Source organism: Corapipo altera, unplaced genomic scaffold, assembly GCF_003945725.1.
Source record: "Corapipo altera isolate COAL_440 unplaced genomic scaffold, ASM394572v1 55, whole genome shotgun sequence".
NCBI lineage: Eukaryota > Metazoa > Chordata > Aves > Passeriformes > Pipridae > Corapipo > Corapipo altera.
The window spans coordinates 120,869-136,719 of NW_020884882.1; the positions used below are offsets into that span (position 1 = coordinate 120,869).

At 40.1% G+C, this 15,851-nt stretch overlaps 1 protein-coding gene across 4 annotated transcripts in view; it reads left to right on the forward strand.

Annotated features, from left to right (window-relative positions):
• CENPP (centromere protein P) overlaps positions 1-15,851 on the forward strand; it is a 129,226-nt gene that overhangs the window by 103,648 nt on the left and 9,727 nt on the right. The window lies entirely within an intron of this gene.

The window sequence follows — 15,851 nt, forward strand, 5'->3', positions numbered from 1 at the left end:
GGAAGGGAGGGAATAATGGTACGTTACCAAAAGTCCTTGTTGTGCCAGCAGAGCCTTCTCCTGCATCCCCAGATATCGCGTCTGCGGTGTCCGGGTGGGATGAGTGGGATGGTGGGTCTGCTGAGCTTCAGAAATGACAAATTTACCTGGGAGGCAGAGTTGTCTGAGCTCTTCTGACATTAAAAATTTGTCGTTTGGTTGAACTCACACTCTGAGGAATATTTAGACAGATAGTCATGGACTGGTATAACCATTGAGTTGACCATAATTGTTGGCAGTATGTGGTGGAAAGATACTGGGAAAACACATTGTCTCTTAAAATAGTCATTCACTTCCTACTGAGCTCTGCTGTGCAAAGGCAGAAGAAGGAATATTAAACTTTTGTAGTTTATCTGGAGCTGTTTAAAAGGAATGGAGACAATCACACTTAACAAATGGAGATGGCATCTGAAATGAGGGCACGGCTCAGGACCTGTGCTGAAAGCATTGGGCTGTAAAGGGAGAGTTGAACAGTTCTTTGAAAACAAGTGTGGAAAAGAGCAGCAAATTAGATCATCTTGTCAGGGTTGTGCATGTCAGGTGAAAGACTTTATGTTGTTAAATGATGGTGTATTTATTAGAGATAAAAGTGGTGGCATTCACTTCAGTGTATATTTAAATGCAGCTTCTTATGCTTCTGATGCCTTTGTGCATGTGAAGCTCTGGTTCAGTGCATCTGCTTTGGATGTGGCATCTCTGACCATGAATTCTAGTAGATCCTTGAAGCTGGATTTCTTAGCTTATGTCATCTCTGTAATTTTTGAAAGGTCAGTGTCTTTCAGCAGCTTTCCAGAGCTGAGTGGGACACAGTCTTGTCTCTGCTAGATCATACAGTGAAAACCCTAAATCCTCTAAGCAGACTGAAGGATCTCTGAAGGTGTTACTGATTCTATACCTCTCTTATGAAGACAGGTTGAGAGAGTTGGGGCTGTTCAGCCTGGAGAAGGGAAGGCCTTGAGGAGACCTTAAAGCCCCTTCCAGTGCCTAAAGGGACTCTGAGAGAGCTGGAGAGGGACTTTGGACAAGGGTCTGGCGTGACAGGACAAGAAGGGGGAATGACCTTAAGCTGAGGAGGGCAGACTTAGATTAGATATTAGGAGGAAATTCTTCCCTGTGAGGGTGGGGAGGCCCTGGCACAGATTGCCCAGAGAAGTTGTGGATACCCCATCCCTGGAAATGTTGAAGGCCAGGTTGGACGGGGCTTGGAGAGACCTGGGCTAGTGGAAGTTGTCCTGCCCATGGCAGGAGGTTGCAAGGAGGTGATCTTTCAGGTCCCTTCCAACCCAAACCATTCCATGATTCTATGAATCAGTGAGAGTCCTGGAAGCATCATAGTTCTGGTGGTATCCATGTTTAGCCTTCCTTTTGGCTGCCTTTAAGCCACCTTTCTCCTTAACATGCAGACCAAAATGAAGTTTCTCCGATATTGTATCTGGTGCCATTTAAAATATCTAAACAAAAGCCTCTTGTGCTGAACAAATAAATAATATCATCTGTTCTCCTTCATCCCTCTAATTACCTGGAACCAGTGTGGCTTTGTGATCTTGGTAGAGCCTGCCATTAGTATGAAGCAGAATATGCCTGGGAGGCCCTTGCTTATCTTTTGCTCCACTTTTATTAAGGAAGAAATAAAGGCAGTTGGAGGGATCTGCAAAGACACAGTTCCCTCTTCATGAAAATTGCATTACACCTTCCTACAATGAGCAGTGATACTTGAAAATTGTATGAGCTGTTAAAGACCAACCCATTGTTATGTGGTATCGGGAGGGTTTGGGATTTTTAGTTTGGAAAACTGTTGTCTGAGAATGGATATCATCTGCTACATTTCAATAATTAGATATTAGTTTTAATTTTGTTAAATATTGTTTTAATACCGTTATTTACATTAAAATCTTCCACACAAACTTGCCTGTCATAATAACTAAAGAAAAAACACTGTATATTCTGCTAAACCTTCAGACCGGGATGTCCTTGCAAATGATTTTGGACATAGGCAGTTCAGGCAGTTTCTGTTTGAGTGAAAAACACTGCTGTATCCTCAGGGATCTAATCCTTGCTTGTGTTTATGGGAATAGTTGACTCTGAGAGCAGAGCCAGGTGCCAATATCTGCTTCATGTGCGTGTACTTTATGCCTGTCTATCCCACATGCATGGCCAGGCACTGGAGTGAGTTGTGCAATGGGAATGTTACAGTCTGTTAAGGTGCCTTAATGTGGAATGGTCTCCTTTGAGGGAAGAAGAGACACAGAGTAAACAGTGACTAATAATTAGAGTAACTTTTTATTACTTTATGTCTTAGGACAAACTGCCACTGTTGCTTCGTGTTTTGAGCAAGAGCCATAGGATGTGAGAAATGGATGTGAGAACCTGGAGCCTCTGGCATGGATTCTTCTTAAAATATAGGCTGATCTCTTTTCCTTAAAGCTTGTTATTTGTAAAGGGACAAGGCTTTCCCTCTTGCTTTGCTGAAATTGTGGAAATTGTTCAAGGGAATCTTCTTCCGTCAAAAAGAGGGATTAGAATTTGGGTTGGCATCAGGCTTGTTTATAGTGGTTACAACAGCTTCTCATAACATCTCTCACTGGGCCTATTAGATGACAACCAGTAGTGGCAAAGGGGTTTCGAGCAATTCAATACAGTTGGAATAAATTTGTTTTCTATCTCTTCCTCAAAAGACCTGCTTTTCAGACACGGATCTAAATCTCACTTCTGTGGATCCCATGAGTTCAGGCAGCAACACTCCTGGACCCCACGCTGGTATAAAGTTATGTTTTTTTTAATTCTAGGTATTGTTAGTAATTGTAATCTGTTCACTGTTCCTGCTGGAGTTTTCTGATCTGTCGCCACATTAAGTAGAAATAAAGAATTAGAATCTTTTAAAAACTATACTGGGGGGGGGGGGGTGTATAAGAGCAAGTGTGCTTTTTAAACACATACCATATGAATATTCCTTATGTCCATAGTGTTAGCAGCCTAGTCAGGGCAATATGGAGCAACAACAGGACACTTCCTTCTGGGATACCAACAGAACTTGTTCCCCTCAGGGGGTAGTGAAACTATAGCCCTTTGTCCCAAAAAGTTGGATTTCTTAAGTATTGGTGCTCTTGGCACAGAATGGATTGAAACACAGACTTTAGATGATGTGTGTATATGTATTTATATATATATATATTCAACTGATTCCCACAGAGTTTTAGAACTACATCCAGCATCAATGATGTATTGCTCTCCTCTACATCTGTATGTTTGCAGCCATTTCCTGAGGCAGCAATATTAGATAAAACTTGTTTTCTTGTGATATCTACCCCTGTACTAGGAGGAAGTAGAAGAATATTTGTCAACTAGCAAATAATATTTTGTGATCTTACGGAATTGCTTCCAAAATGAGAGTGACCACTGCTGCTTCTTCCTCCCCTAAATGTAGCTTTCTACTCCACAACAGCAAATGGTAATTTTTCTGAATTTCCTGAGGGCATCAGTAGCCTCTTTTCCTTTCACAGCAAGAGGTATTAGTCAGTGTGCAATAGGACTATTGTTATTTTCCCTTTTATCAATTTTACTTCTTTCTGTGGGAGCTGATGGTGGGAGGAAAAACATTCACTACTGTGTGTCTGTTCTAAACCTCAGAGAGGGTAAAATTAATGTACAAGTTAATATAACAGAATCTGTGATGCTGAGAAGGGCTCATGGATTTTCAAATTCCGTCTGAAAGGCCACTTAAATACAGGGAGCATCCTGAAACAGAGGAGGAATAACATCTGTTTCTTAAATGTCTTCAAAGTGCCTGAAGTGTAATACCTTAGTCATGGAAGAAAGCGAGAAGGCTGAAGGAATAGGAGGACATCTTAAAAATAAAAATTCTTAAGCCAGCTTAGGAAGTATAGAAAGTATGGAGTTGAAGAGTCCAGAGTATAGAAAGAAGAGTTGAAGTAACTGTTTATGATCGCGGCATACAGAGACCAGGAAACCTCAGCTGTACATCAGACCTTTTAAAAATGGAATCTTTTATCTGCATGGTGGCCAAACTAAACTGGAGCAGGAACAGCCTTCACTGAGCCAATTCAGTGCCAGGGATAACCTGGCTGAGCAGAGTGGAGGAAAGAACACATTTCCTTCAGTCCCCCCGGTAACTCCCAGCACTGCCCAAATGTCCTCCTGAGCTCCCACAGAGTGTTCTCAGGGGTCATCGAGTCCAACCTGCTGCCCAGAGCAGGTGAAGGCTGAACTCAGGGTTTTTTTCTCCTGGTTTCAAAAAACATCAAGGACAGAGTTTCCCCAACTTCTCTCGGCTCCTCAGATCGCATTACTTGCTTTCCCTTGTTATATTCCTTTATTCCTTCTGCTCCTCTTTTCCCCTCACAAGTTCTTTTCTCAGCCATTTCAAAATATGCAGCCTGCCAAGGTTTGTAGCTTCCCTGTTGACCTAGTTTTGCAGACTTTTTACCTTTATTTAGTAATTATGGTATTGTTGCCCTGTCATTTTTCCTTGGAGCATCAAAGGAAAACTGATACTACCCCTCCTCCCTTTTTAATTCTGGAATATTCTGCCTGTTTCTGTTGCCGTCTGGTGGGTGGTACAACAGGTGAGGGAGGGCCACCTGCATATACAGGGTTTTCCTTTTGTTATCTCCAGTGTTCTGAAACCCTTTGTGGTCTCTTCCTCATGGTGCCAGAGGTGAGCAGTAGCCACACAAATGCAGAGCTGTTATACCTTTGTATGCATGAATTATATCAATTTCCTTATCCAGGGGGAACACCAAACTTCTGCATTTTATCCCCTGTTTCCATGTCTCACCCAGCACCAAGAGTACATTCTATAGCTTTAAATGTTCCACAGTCATCCTTGTTTTTAATAGCTTTCTCCCATGTTATCATTAATGCACATTTTCTTACGCCTCCTGTTTCTCTCTGTTATTTACAGAAGGGCTGTGTTGAAGTTGGATCTATTATTTAATTTATTCCCAAAGCACTGATGAAAATATTATCTTTGTGAGTCAAAAACCACACCCACATTCAGGAATGTAAAGCTATTTCTGTTTTGTTCAGGAATTGGAAGGAAAAGAGACAACACTGAAAATTACAAGCAATTCTTTTTTAACCTTTCAATGAAATAAAAGAATGGAATGATTTTTTTTTTAAATTGCTTTACTCTTAGTTGTCATGATGAATCTTTGCAGTTGCTGGCTGGTTTTGATCAGAGACAAAGCTGGAATCCTAAACTTTGAAATTACTCATTTGGTTTTGTTTTTTGTTTTAATCAAACCCAGAAGTTTATAGTTGGAAAAAAATAGCAGCAGCAGGAAAAATTTTATAACCGGTAGAGTCGGCACCAAACATGAGATGTGGAATTTGGGATTGGCATTTCTGAAACCTGTAGCAGTTACTGCATTCCTGGTTGTAATCAGTGGTCACGGATATCCTTAAGGAAAAAAAAAAGTATAGGAAAAGAGAAAATGTTGCTGGTAAACCTGAAGAAATTTAAACACAGGTTTTCCTCACGTATTTAAGAATGTTAACAATACATTGCAAAAAGCATTGGGTGCTTCATTAGGTGGGAATAAACCTAAAATTGCAATATGAGGTGTGTGTAGCTGGGATCTATTTACCTAAAAAAGCTTCATTTTCCACAGTATCTGCATCCCAATTTCAGTTCTTCACTGCAGTGAACGGGATATCTAAAATATTAGTTCCTTGTTCATCCTGATTGGTTTGTTACTCAAGTTGATTCATTAGTATTAACTTTCTGAGGGCATTAATTATTTCCCCAACTTGGTGCCTCTTGGTTAGGTTTCCATTCACTCCCGTGTTTAGTTTGTGGTGGGTTTTTCTTGTGTTTTGTGTAAAATGCCAATGAATAGACAGATGGAAGGAATTTGTAAAGGCTTTCTTCAGAGCTGCCTGAAATTTGAGGCCAGAGTGTTTCACATATTGCCTATAACTATGTACAGAGTGAGGAAATTCAGTCGAATTTTTATTATATCATTGCCTAAAGCCTGTTCCCTGTGATGTTCCAAAGCAACTTGCCCACCTACCTTGAATAAACACAGCTTTAAAACCCTGGCAATTATAATTATGTAAACATATAAGATTTCCCCTGTCCTTCTGTCTTTCCTTTCAAATAGAATAACTTCTTTTTTGGGGAGTTCAAATGGTGACACTTCCCTGTATTTTGGGCAGTTCTATTGCAGGTATTTGCTGACTCGTATTTTTCCAAAATATTAACAACTGAGCACGACTTCTGTGTGTCCCAGATAGCACAGTGAGCTTGGTTTGGGGGTTGGGCTTTCTCATGTGGCTCTGTTGGGCATTGTTGCCCATCAACAATTTTGAGGTTTCTAACTTTTTTGTCAGATAATCATATTTTGCAGCAGAAATACAAAAGATGGAGTCATTGGATTTTTATTTTTTTTTGTCCTTACCATAGTTCTCAAAATATTATCTCTGATTTCTTCTGTACCAGACTTTTGTATGAAACAAAGACTCTTTATACAAATACTTTTTGAATCTCTGTAAGATTATAGACTTGGATCTTTATTTTGGTAAATGCCCATTGAATTATGGGTATATAAATCTTTATCAAAGACATTGTTCTGAGATTGTCAGAGAAAAAAACCCCACCACATTACTGGTTTCATCCTGATAAATTTCTTATTGCTCAGAAATACCCTCTAAGAGGTTTTCCCTGTGGAATTCTATCATAAAAATAGTTTTCACGTGTAAAAACTACGAAAAATTCAGAATCTTTCAAATTTTGAAGGCCAAAGCAACCTAACCAGTTGTTAAGTTTCTAACAGAGTGCCATAAGCCTCCTGTGAGTTTTCATTCATGTCTTGACATTGTTTCTTATATTCCATTTTTTCCATAGGCAAGTACATCATCCCAGACCACAGGGACAGTGGTTCTCTTAAGTAAAGACTGGGCTATAATGAACATATAGAAAATCTGTATTTTAAACATAGAAATTTAAATATAGAAAAATTATAACACTTTATCTGTGTGTAAATACTGAAAACAGATTGTTTAGAATTCACTAAAAATAAGAATAGGTAATTATTCTAATGATCTTTCCCTATTTGTTTGCCCTTTTTCATTTGTTCTCCCTTTACTTGGTCGCACTTTCCATTTCTAGACAAAGTGGCCAAAAAAGTGTCGGTATAGAACACTCTAAACTTCTCTAAAAAGGGGATGCACCTTTCTATAAACTGATAATTGATAATGTTGCCACCTTAGATTGTATCAGCAGTGATGTGAGAAAATGAATAGTTGGTCTTACAGATAAAACTCTTGGTTTGAGATGTCAGCGGGGACACGTGGTTGGGTTCCTGTGGCTTTCTGCTCATATCAGTTGTTTGGTGCCTCAGATGTTTTCCCGTTTTAATACTGAGTAGGAATTAATAGCAGGATGCCTCTCCACTGAGAGACTGTCTCAGGAAGGAGATGTAGACTGAGGACACAAATATTTTGAAGTATTTTAGTCAAAAAGAAGGATTAGTTGGCAGCCAGAGCAAGAAGAAGCTTTGAGGAGGATAACAAAGTTTGCTTGTGGTTTCCTTTTAAATCTAAAAATTAGTTGTCTTTGCCTGTTGATTCATGTTTTTCCCATTACAAACAGTAGCATCAAATGGTTTGTTTGGGTGAATTAGTGGACAGTGGCAAAAATTACTTGTACAGCAATTCTGCAGCTCCCAGTGAGAATGTGGAGGGGGGAAATGGCAGAAGACATGTGTGTGTGTGTGTTTGTAGACAAATCTGATTTTTAAATGTATCTTTTAATACCATACTGCTATTTTTGTGGTTATCACATTTCTAGATATTTATAATGCCGCAGTGCACAAAATTCAGGATTGAGTACAAGTTGAAAACACCCCATGAAGTGATTAATTATAATTTTTTTTACGATCTGACCAGCATTTGTGGCCAAAGGAGTTTTGTATTTCCTGATACTCCAGTGCAGTTCCCCCCGTGTCATCTTCATGAGGGAAATGTTAAAAATAAAAAAACTCCTCTGTTTCAGTAGTTTCTGTTATTCTGGATGACTCTGTGTGTGGTGTATAAACATGTCTTGTTGAAGAAGAACATTGGCGTTGTTTGGGCTTCTCTCAGAGCGACTTTGCCAATTTACATTTTTATGATGATTTCTATCTGTTCTTCACATTAAACCCTGTGTGTTCCCTTCGCTGACTGGAGGGCTCATCAAATTACTGAAAAATGAGTTATTTCTGAAACACTGAGTTTTGTTTTCATGATACAAGATGATGATGAGAAGTTTGGGGCTGGGGAGAGTGAGAGGGGTTCCCTTGGAACTGGTAATTCCTGTTGTGTCTCCAAGCCCAGCCTTGGTCTTGCACTGTCCCCGGTGTAAATGCTTACACAACCCGGGGCTTTTTGTTTTGAAACCAACTTATTTCTTTTGGAAAATGACAATCTGGGTAAAAATCAACCACTACAGGACTGAGATACTGTTTAATTGCAGTAGGAAGGACATCCAAGTTTTCTATTAATGTCTCACCCAAAATCTCTCCGTGGCTCAGCGGTGGCTCAGCCCAGCCCAGCCCTCACGGGGCTGCTCCTGCCAGAGCTTCTTCCTCAGAAAGGTGTTCCAGCCTTTGGCACTGCTGCCTGGAGAGCAGCTCTGTGGGGAAGTTGAGTAGAGTTTTTGACCTCTGAGTATTTCCCTTTCACCAGTGTCAGTGCTCAAGTGCTTTGGGAAGCCTTAGGAAATGTCCCACTCCTGCAGGAGTCACAGTGAAAGGTGTGACAGTAATGCTGGAGTTCCCTGTTTGTCAGGTTGGGAAATGCTGGGATATAGAAAGTGGAGTAATGAGTCTGAGACGAGATGGACCATATTTGAGGACATGATGTTTGTGTACAGTAACATTGATTTATTATTTCACTGGCAGGTTGGAGTGTGTTTGCAGCAACTCTGAGTGTGTTTGACTGATTTCCTCTTTATCAGTTGCTCATTTTCTATTTTGAAACATTTTGCCTCTTCTGCTCTGTTCATAATCCATTTACAAGCACATCAGTTGTGAGGTAACTTGAGTTTTAAGTGCTTAAGTATCAGGAATGCTTCAATTGCCTTTTTTCCTTTTACGAGTGAATTTTTAAAAGATTGAGCTTGCTAAAACTAACTCACAGCTTTGCCATAAAACAGTCCAACAACTTGCAAGGGAGTACAAGGTATTTTTTAATTAGTAAGTATTAAAAAGAAGAACCATCAATTTACCAGCTCTTTGAATGGTGTCATAAATTAAAATCATACTAGTCTAAAATATAATATTACTATATTTTAGAACAGGCTTTGATATCTAATTCTTTAGGAGTTGGACACAGTGATCTTTCTGGGTCCCTTCCAACTCAGGATATTCTATTATTCTATGATTTATTTGCTACTTTTTCTTTGTTTCTGGCCTTTACTTCTGTTACACAATGTGAGTTGTACAAGGGTGAATAAACCAATTTTGTTTCAGAGAGTTGGGACATTTTATTTTGTGTTCACAACGAGTACTTCGGTAACTGAATATTATGATATTTTTGTCTCATGGAAATTAGCAGGAAGGATCCTATGTGTTAATAAGAATTGAACTGTTAGACAGTAATTCTGAATTAGTAATTCTGAATCCCAGGGCAGTGGGATATGCTGGAAATGAGAAATGGGATTTTGGAGGTCTAGGAGCTGTAGAGCTATAACTGGAATAATTTTTAAGAGTCACAAATATGTTCATAGTCTAGACAGTGCTACTTCTGCACTGGCAGGGGCAGCTGCAAGAAGTGCAAGAGCTGATTCCAAAACAGAGAGGGGGGAAATAGAAAAAGCCAAAGGTGAGAAATATCCTGGAGGCCTCAAATGTGATTTGCAGTGTGTTTGGGAAGAGTCATCCAGAGGTCTTTTTACAGCGGAAAAAATGAACATTGAAGTAATCCAGAACTACATTTTAAATAACAATATAGTGTTTGCCTTTCTTGTCAAGTTTTTCCATGGGATTATCTGTGTGTACCTTACAGCTCCTGCTGTGAGACTCGGCTTGGGTTTGGAAATGGAGCTTGAGGGCATAAAAAGACATCCTTGTCTTTTTATATGAGCTGGGGATAACTGCATGTTTAAATTCTAGTAATGAAACTCTTCCTTTTGTCTGTTGCTTTAATTTCCTTTTTCTTGAACTGTTTTTACTCCTTTGTCCTTTAGTATCAGATATTTTGATCTTAATCTTTGCTCCCTTGAACTTGCCCCTTTTTCCCTTTTTTTTAAATCTTTTCTCTTTCTTTCTCTGTTTTGTTATTGTTGCTTCTCTCCTCCTTTTTCTCCATGTAAGAGAATACAATAAAATCAAACATTGGATTTTTGGTTCTTCTCATACAACTTGGTTGTTTGTTTCATTAAGATACTCAAATAATTATAGATTCAGTAATTGCTGCTTGAATTAGAATGCTGGAAATGTCTGCAATGTTGCTTATATTGAAAGGGTATGATAAAAAAAAATCTTATTAATTATTGCTCATACTTTGTGTGGAAACATAAGATGTTCATTACCCAAATAGTCTCTGGCATTTATTAATAGAATGAATAATCAATCATATACTTATGCAATTAGTTCATCTGTCAGGCCATCAGGTCAGAGCCTGGAAGGCAGGACGTGCCCCTTTCCAGAGCTGCTGATTCCACAGAAAAAAGGGAAATACCTCTGCCATCAGGTGTCCCTTCCCAAACTCCCCTCACTAATGACCCACTAATAATCCCCCTGCGGGATCACTGAGCAGCTCACTGATATTTGAGTGCAGCTCTGCTTAGTATTACAGAGCACACAGAATTCCAGCAGCCCTGAGGTCATTCCACAATCTGCAATCCACGATCATCCCGTCGGGAGTCGCAGGAGCTCCGGCCAGACGGGGGCACCTTGCCATGGGTTTGTGTGGAAAACAGTCGGGAGCTGTGAGGAGGGTTTGTGGAGGAATTTGGGATCAGGGCTTGAGGGCTCCTTGTGCTTCCTCAAATCCAGCTGGGTAAGAGCACAGTCTGGGAAAGGCTGGTGCTCCAGGACCCACCTGGTCCATTATCCTACAGGACTAACCTCTTGTTAGTGCACAGCTGTTAAAATGAAAACATCAAACATACACCGGGTTTATGTGCAGGAATGTTTGTGGCGCTTCCTCAGGGCTTTAAAAACACCTAAACTTGAAAAAACTGGCTAAGAAAAAAAGAGAAGCTTTTTATATTAACTGATTTCCTTTCAGCTGGACTCTTACCAGAACAAAACATATTGTTACCAACAGTTTTGAAGTGTTTCTGCAAGGCCAGCAATTTAAATTCAAATGACGAAATGCCCCAGGTTTGCACTGAGAGTGAATGAGTTGCACTGGCAGCTACTATAAGTGTTATCAGTGCTTTTTGTGTTGTGTCAGTACCTAGCAATAAAACAAATATTTATCCACACACATCACAGAACATTCCTGGGCAGTGCAACCCAAATAAGGTGGAGCGTAAGAATATGTTGTTGCCTGGCAGCTGCCTGTGATTTGTCCTGCTGGAAACACTAAAGAATTCTCATCACTGCCCTAAATTCCTTTGTCCTTGGCAGTACACAGATATTTGAGTCAAAATCGTGCTTGTTGTGAGAGATTTGTTCTAAGGTATAGTGTAGATTTGCACTCTGAATAGTTACAGGTTTTCAGTATTCCTTATTTTTGCTTCTCTTTTGGTGTTTTGGGGGGTTGCTGCTTTCTTCCTGAAGTCACTGAGTAAATCAAAGTTTGAGGAGAGTTGACCATTTTTACAAACCTGTCGTTTTTAAGTGGAGTGACAATTTCACACCCTTGGACATACAATAATTTTCAATTGATAAATCTCTTCTTGTAGATGTTTGGGTCTTCTCAAGAATATTTCCTGTGTCCCTCTTGTTTGTGCTGAGAATGTGTTTGGAGAACTGAAAGGTCATGCTTTTGACAGCCAGAGGTGAAGAACCGTATTTGGGGATTGCATGGAAGGAATTCAGTGGGTTTAAAGCTTTCAGGGGCTTTTCAACTCCACCAGTTCCTGCCCTTGTTGAAAGCAACAGGCACTTTAGCATTTCATGTCAATATTTATTTTCACGTAAGCAGCTGATAATTGTAAATAACCAGACAAATGAAAGCCACTGGGTGGCAAATTTCTGTGAAGTCTGTCCAAAATGTAGTGCTTTGCAGAACCATTAAAAAGGATGTCTTGTGGAAAAGATTTCAATGTACCTACAGGACATGTTTTCTGTAGAAAACTTCACTTTTTACCTAATGGAGATGTTAAACCTTTTTCTGATATTCAGGAAGAATATTAACAATGCTACAATGGTACTTGGGAAAGTGCATGCTGATTTATATGAGGACGTATTTTACACACATATCTGTGTATGTTTAAGGAAAATCTGGTCTTTATGGAGGCTGGATAAATGGATATTATTATATTACATGCAGTAGGAATTGTGCCTTTAATCCACTGATATCAAATCTGGGTGCAACTACAAGAAGGAGCATGTCCTTATTTTTGAGTGCAAGTCACACATAGGAGGCTTTTATTTGCTTTTGTGCAAACACAGGTTTGTCACTGGTGTTCAGTGAAGGTTATGGTACAGCTACAACTTTCTCATGAGGTCAAGGTGGTGGTCTAAGCAGATTTGAGAGATACTAATTGCCCAAACCCCTCTCTGCTCCTGGACAGTTTGCTCTAAGTGACAAGAGAGTGACCTTTCAAACTATTTGTCTCCTGGTGAGAAATGAAAATGGGTATTTTAGATGTTCCAGGTGGGTCTATGGATACATGTCTTTACCAGGTAAGATCAATTTTGCCCATCCAGAAGCAAATAACTCTTCAGACACTGAGAAAGGCAGCTCTCTAAACTTGATTTGAACAGGACTTCAAACACTGTTCCTATACCTGATCTATTATCAATTGGCAGTGTTAATAAATAAGTTATAATAACCAAACTTTATTAGTCAGGTACCTTTCTAGGGATAACAGATCTCCAGTTACTGGACCAGTGGGCAACTGCTTCTTCTAATTGTATAAATTAATGGAGTTTTGTTGAGTAACAATAGTTCACTGACTTCTGTCCTTAACTGTGCCCTTCTCCCCAGTCAAGATGAAATAACCACAGCAGTGAATTATCAGCATAAGCTGAGTATCTTGTCTAAAAGCCTTTTTAATCACAATTTTGAAAAAAGTAAATGTCTAACCTTGAGCTAATTTAGATGAACTAGATGGTCTTCATTGTGTCCTATGATTTATTTTTTAAATTAATCTGGCTACTTGGGAAAAAACTAACCCAGCTTCAGAGCCAAGTCATTAACTAAATTCAGATGCTTTTATTTATGTTATGTTTAAGTTTTGCTGTCTGGATGAGCTTCGTAATGTAAACTGTACAAAAGCAAGTTGGGTCACACTCAATAATCAGCTTTTCTGTGGTATTTCAAATCCAAGTTGCTTTATGTGATTCTGGACCCTTTTATTAAGACATCAAAAAGGGTTAGAGAGACTCTTGCAGCATCTTCTGTACTGAAAAAAAATGTAATGATCTATTAATTATCTTGCTTCTGTTGTAATGGAAGAAAACACAAACTTGGCTTAATTTCTGTCCTAAAAATGCCTTTCCTGCAGTCTACTTCCTTCAGATTATTAAAAAATTGGCTCCCAATTATTTCTTCCCAAGTTGTTGATACTTCATGCTGTTCTTCAATATGACATCTTTTTTCCTTTCATAATTTTTCATCTCTGTATTGTCCTTGGCTGCTCAGTATCTCTTGCTAAATTAGACATTTCTCCCAATTTCCACACAGTGTTTTATGCAAAGTTTATCATCAAGAAGTATTTAATTATATTTAACTGCAGAGGGAGGGCAGGAGGTTCAAAGACAATATAATGAAATGTAGTATGTCCGTGAAGTTGTGGAGGAAGAACAGAACTACTGAGCTCTACTGGTGCACTGGGAATTTCCACCAAAATAAATGCCCAGGTGCAGTGTCATTGCTCTCCCACAAAATCCAAATCAGTTCAGATTCCCTGGAACTGGAGCTGTGCCAATACCTGTGCAGGGGGTGGCTCTACAGCCATCTTAGTACTGAGACAGTGCATTTTAAAAGTTGAATAAAATGCCAAATAAGCTCTAGAATTTTAAGCTAGAGAAATGGGGAGCTTAAAACTTTCATAAACTAGTGGAAATCTTTTGCCTCAACGATTTTAAAGAGAAATACTAGAGAGAAAACTTTTCTCTTACCCAGGAAGCAAAAAGCAAAGAAAAAGCATCTGCAACTTCTGTGTTCCCTAAGGATTCACGATCTACCCCTTCCTGTTCTTTCTGAGGTTTCATGTTAATTTAATTTTATTTTTCCTCACAAAAAAGAAACCTCTAGTATGTATTTTAATTTATTCCCAGTTTGCTGCAATTAAGTTGCAGATAAACACATGGTAACCATATGACAGATTGATACTGAAAGGAAATGCTTTATAAGAGACACGGTATTATGTGTACTCAGGCTTTGGTGATGCTGGTTTGGCTCTTCTGTTCTAGATCCAATGAGGAAAATACAAAAAATATGGAAAATTAATAGCCACGTTGTGAACATAGTGACAAACTGAATCATGCAGAGCCATGGCTGAGTCAAGCGTGAAAAATAATAATGTTATGGAAATGTGAAAGAAGGAAAAGAAATGGCAATGGAAATAGAGCAGAGGCCAAAAAAGAGAAGCTGTGATGGGGGGAAGGTGAAAAGAAAGAACAAAGCAAAGGGACTTCCCTGGCACTTTGTGCAGGCTCCGTGTTTTTGGGGGGGAGTGGCCTCCAGTGGGGTTCAGATACTTGTGTGGAGCACTGACTTAACTTCAGGAGGCAGATGTAAGGCTGAGTCTTAGCAAAGTGATCACCAACTCCTGAGTTACAGCTCTGGTCTGATAAAAAGCAGAGCTCTGAAGCTGGGTGGCTGCAGAGCGGTTTTTGTTGGAGTGCCCAGCTGTGCACGTACTGCCTGAGGGAACTGGGCATGTCCAGGGCCTGGGGGCAGATTGGGGTAAATGTTTGCAAAGATTTCCTCTGTCCAGGGTGTCCGGGGTGACAGTTCTTTATAGAATCATGGAATGGTTTGGGTTGGAAGGGACCTGAAAGATCATCTGGTTCCAAACACTTGCCATGGGCAGGGACACCTTCCACTAGCCCAGGTTGCTCCGAGCCCTGTCCAGCCTGGCCTTGGACACTTCCAGGGATCCAGGGGCAGCCACAGCTTCTCTGGGCAACCTGTGCCAGGGCCTCCCCACCCTCACAGGGAAGGATTTCTTCCCAATATCCCATCTAACCCTGCCCTCTGGCAGTGGGAAGCCATTCCCCCTTGTCTTGTCACCACTTGCCATTGTCAGACTTACTTGTAGCCCCTCAACTCTGCCCCCCAGATTCTTCCTCCCTCTACTGACAGGAAAACACTCGTGTCATCAGCACCACTCGTGATCTGCGTTTTCAAAGCCCAGGTCTGAGCTGTGTGAGCTGTGCTGGCGCTGCCACGTTGACAAAACCACTTGGTCACTGTGCTTTCCTTGCTGCCAACCCGACCCTTGGGCCCGAAGGCAGCGGTAGTTTTGTGTGATTTGCAGCACTCAGATCCCCAGCAGGGCTGGTTTCCTGGGGGAACATGTTTCCTTAGATGGGAAGGTGGGAGCTGTGTTTATTCTGAGCCATAATTACGAGTGGTGAAGCTTCCTAAATCCATCCTGCAAATGCAGGGGTGTAATTTAGTTGAAGGGGGAAAGTGCATTATATTTTCTTGATTACAGTTCTTTGAATTGCACAAAATGAGAAACT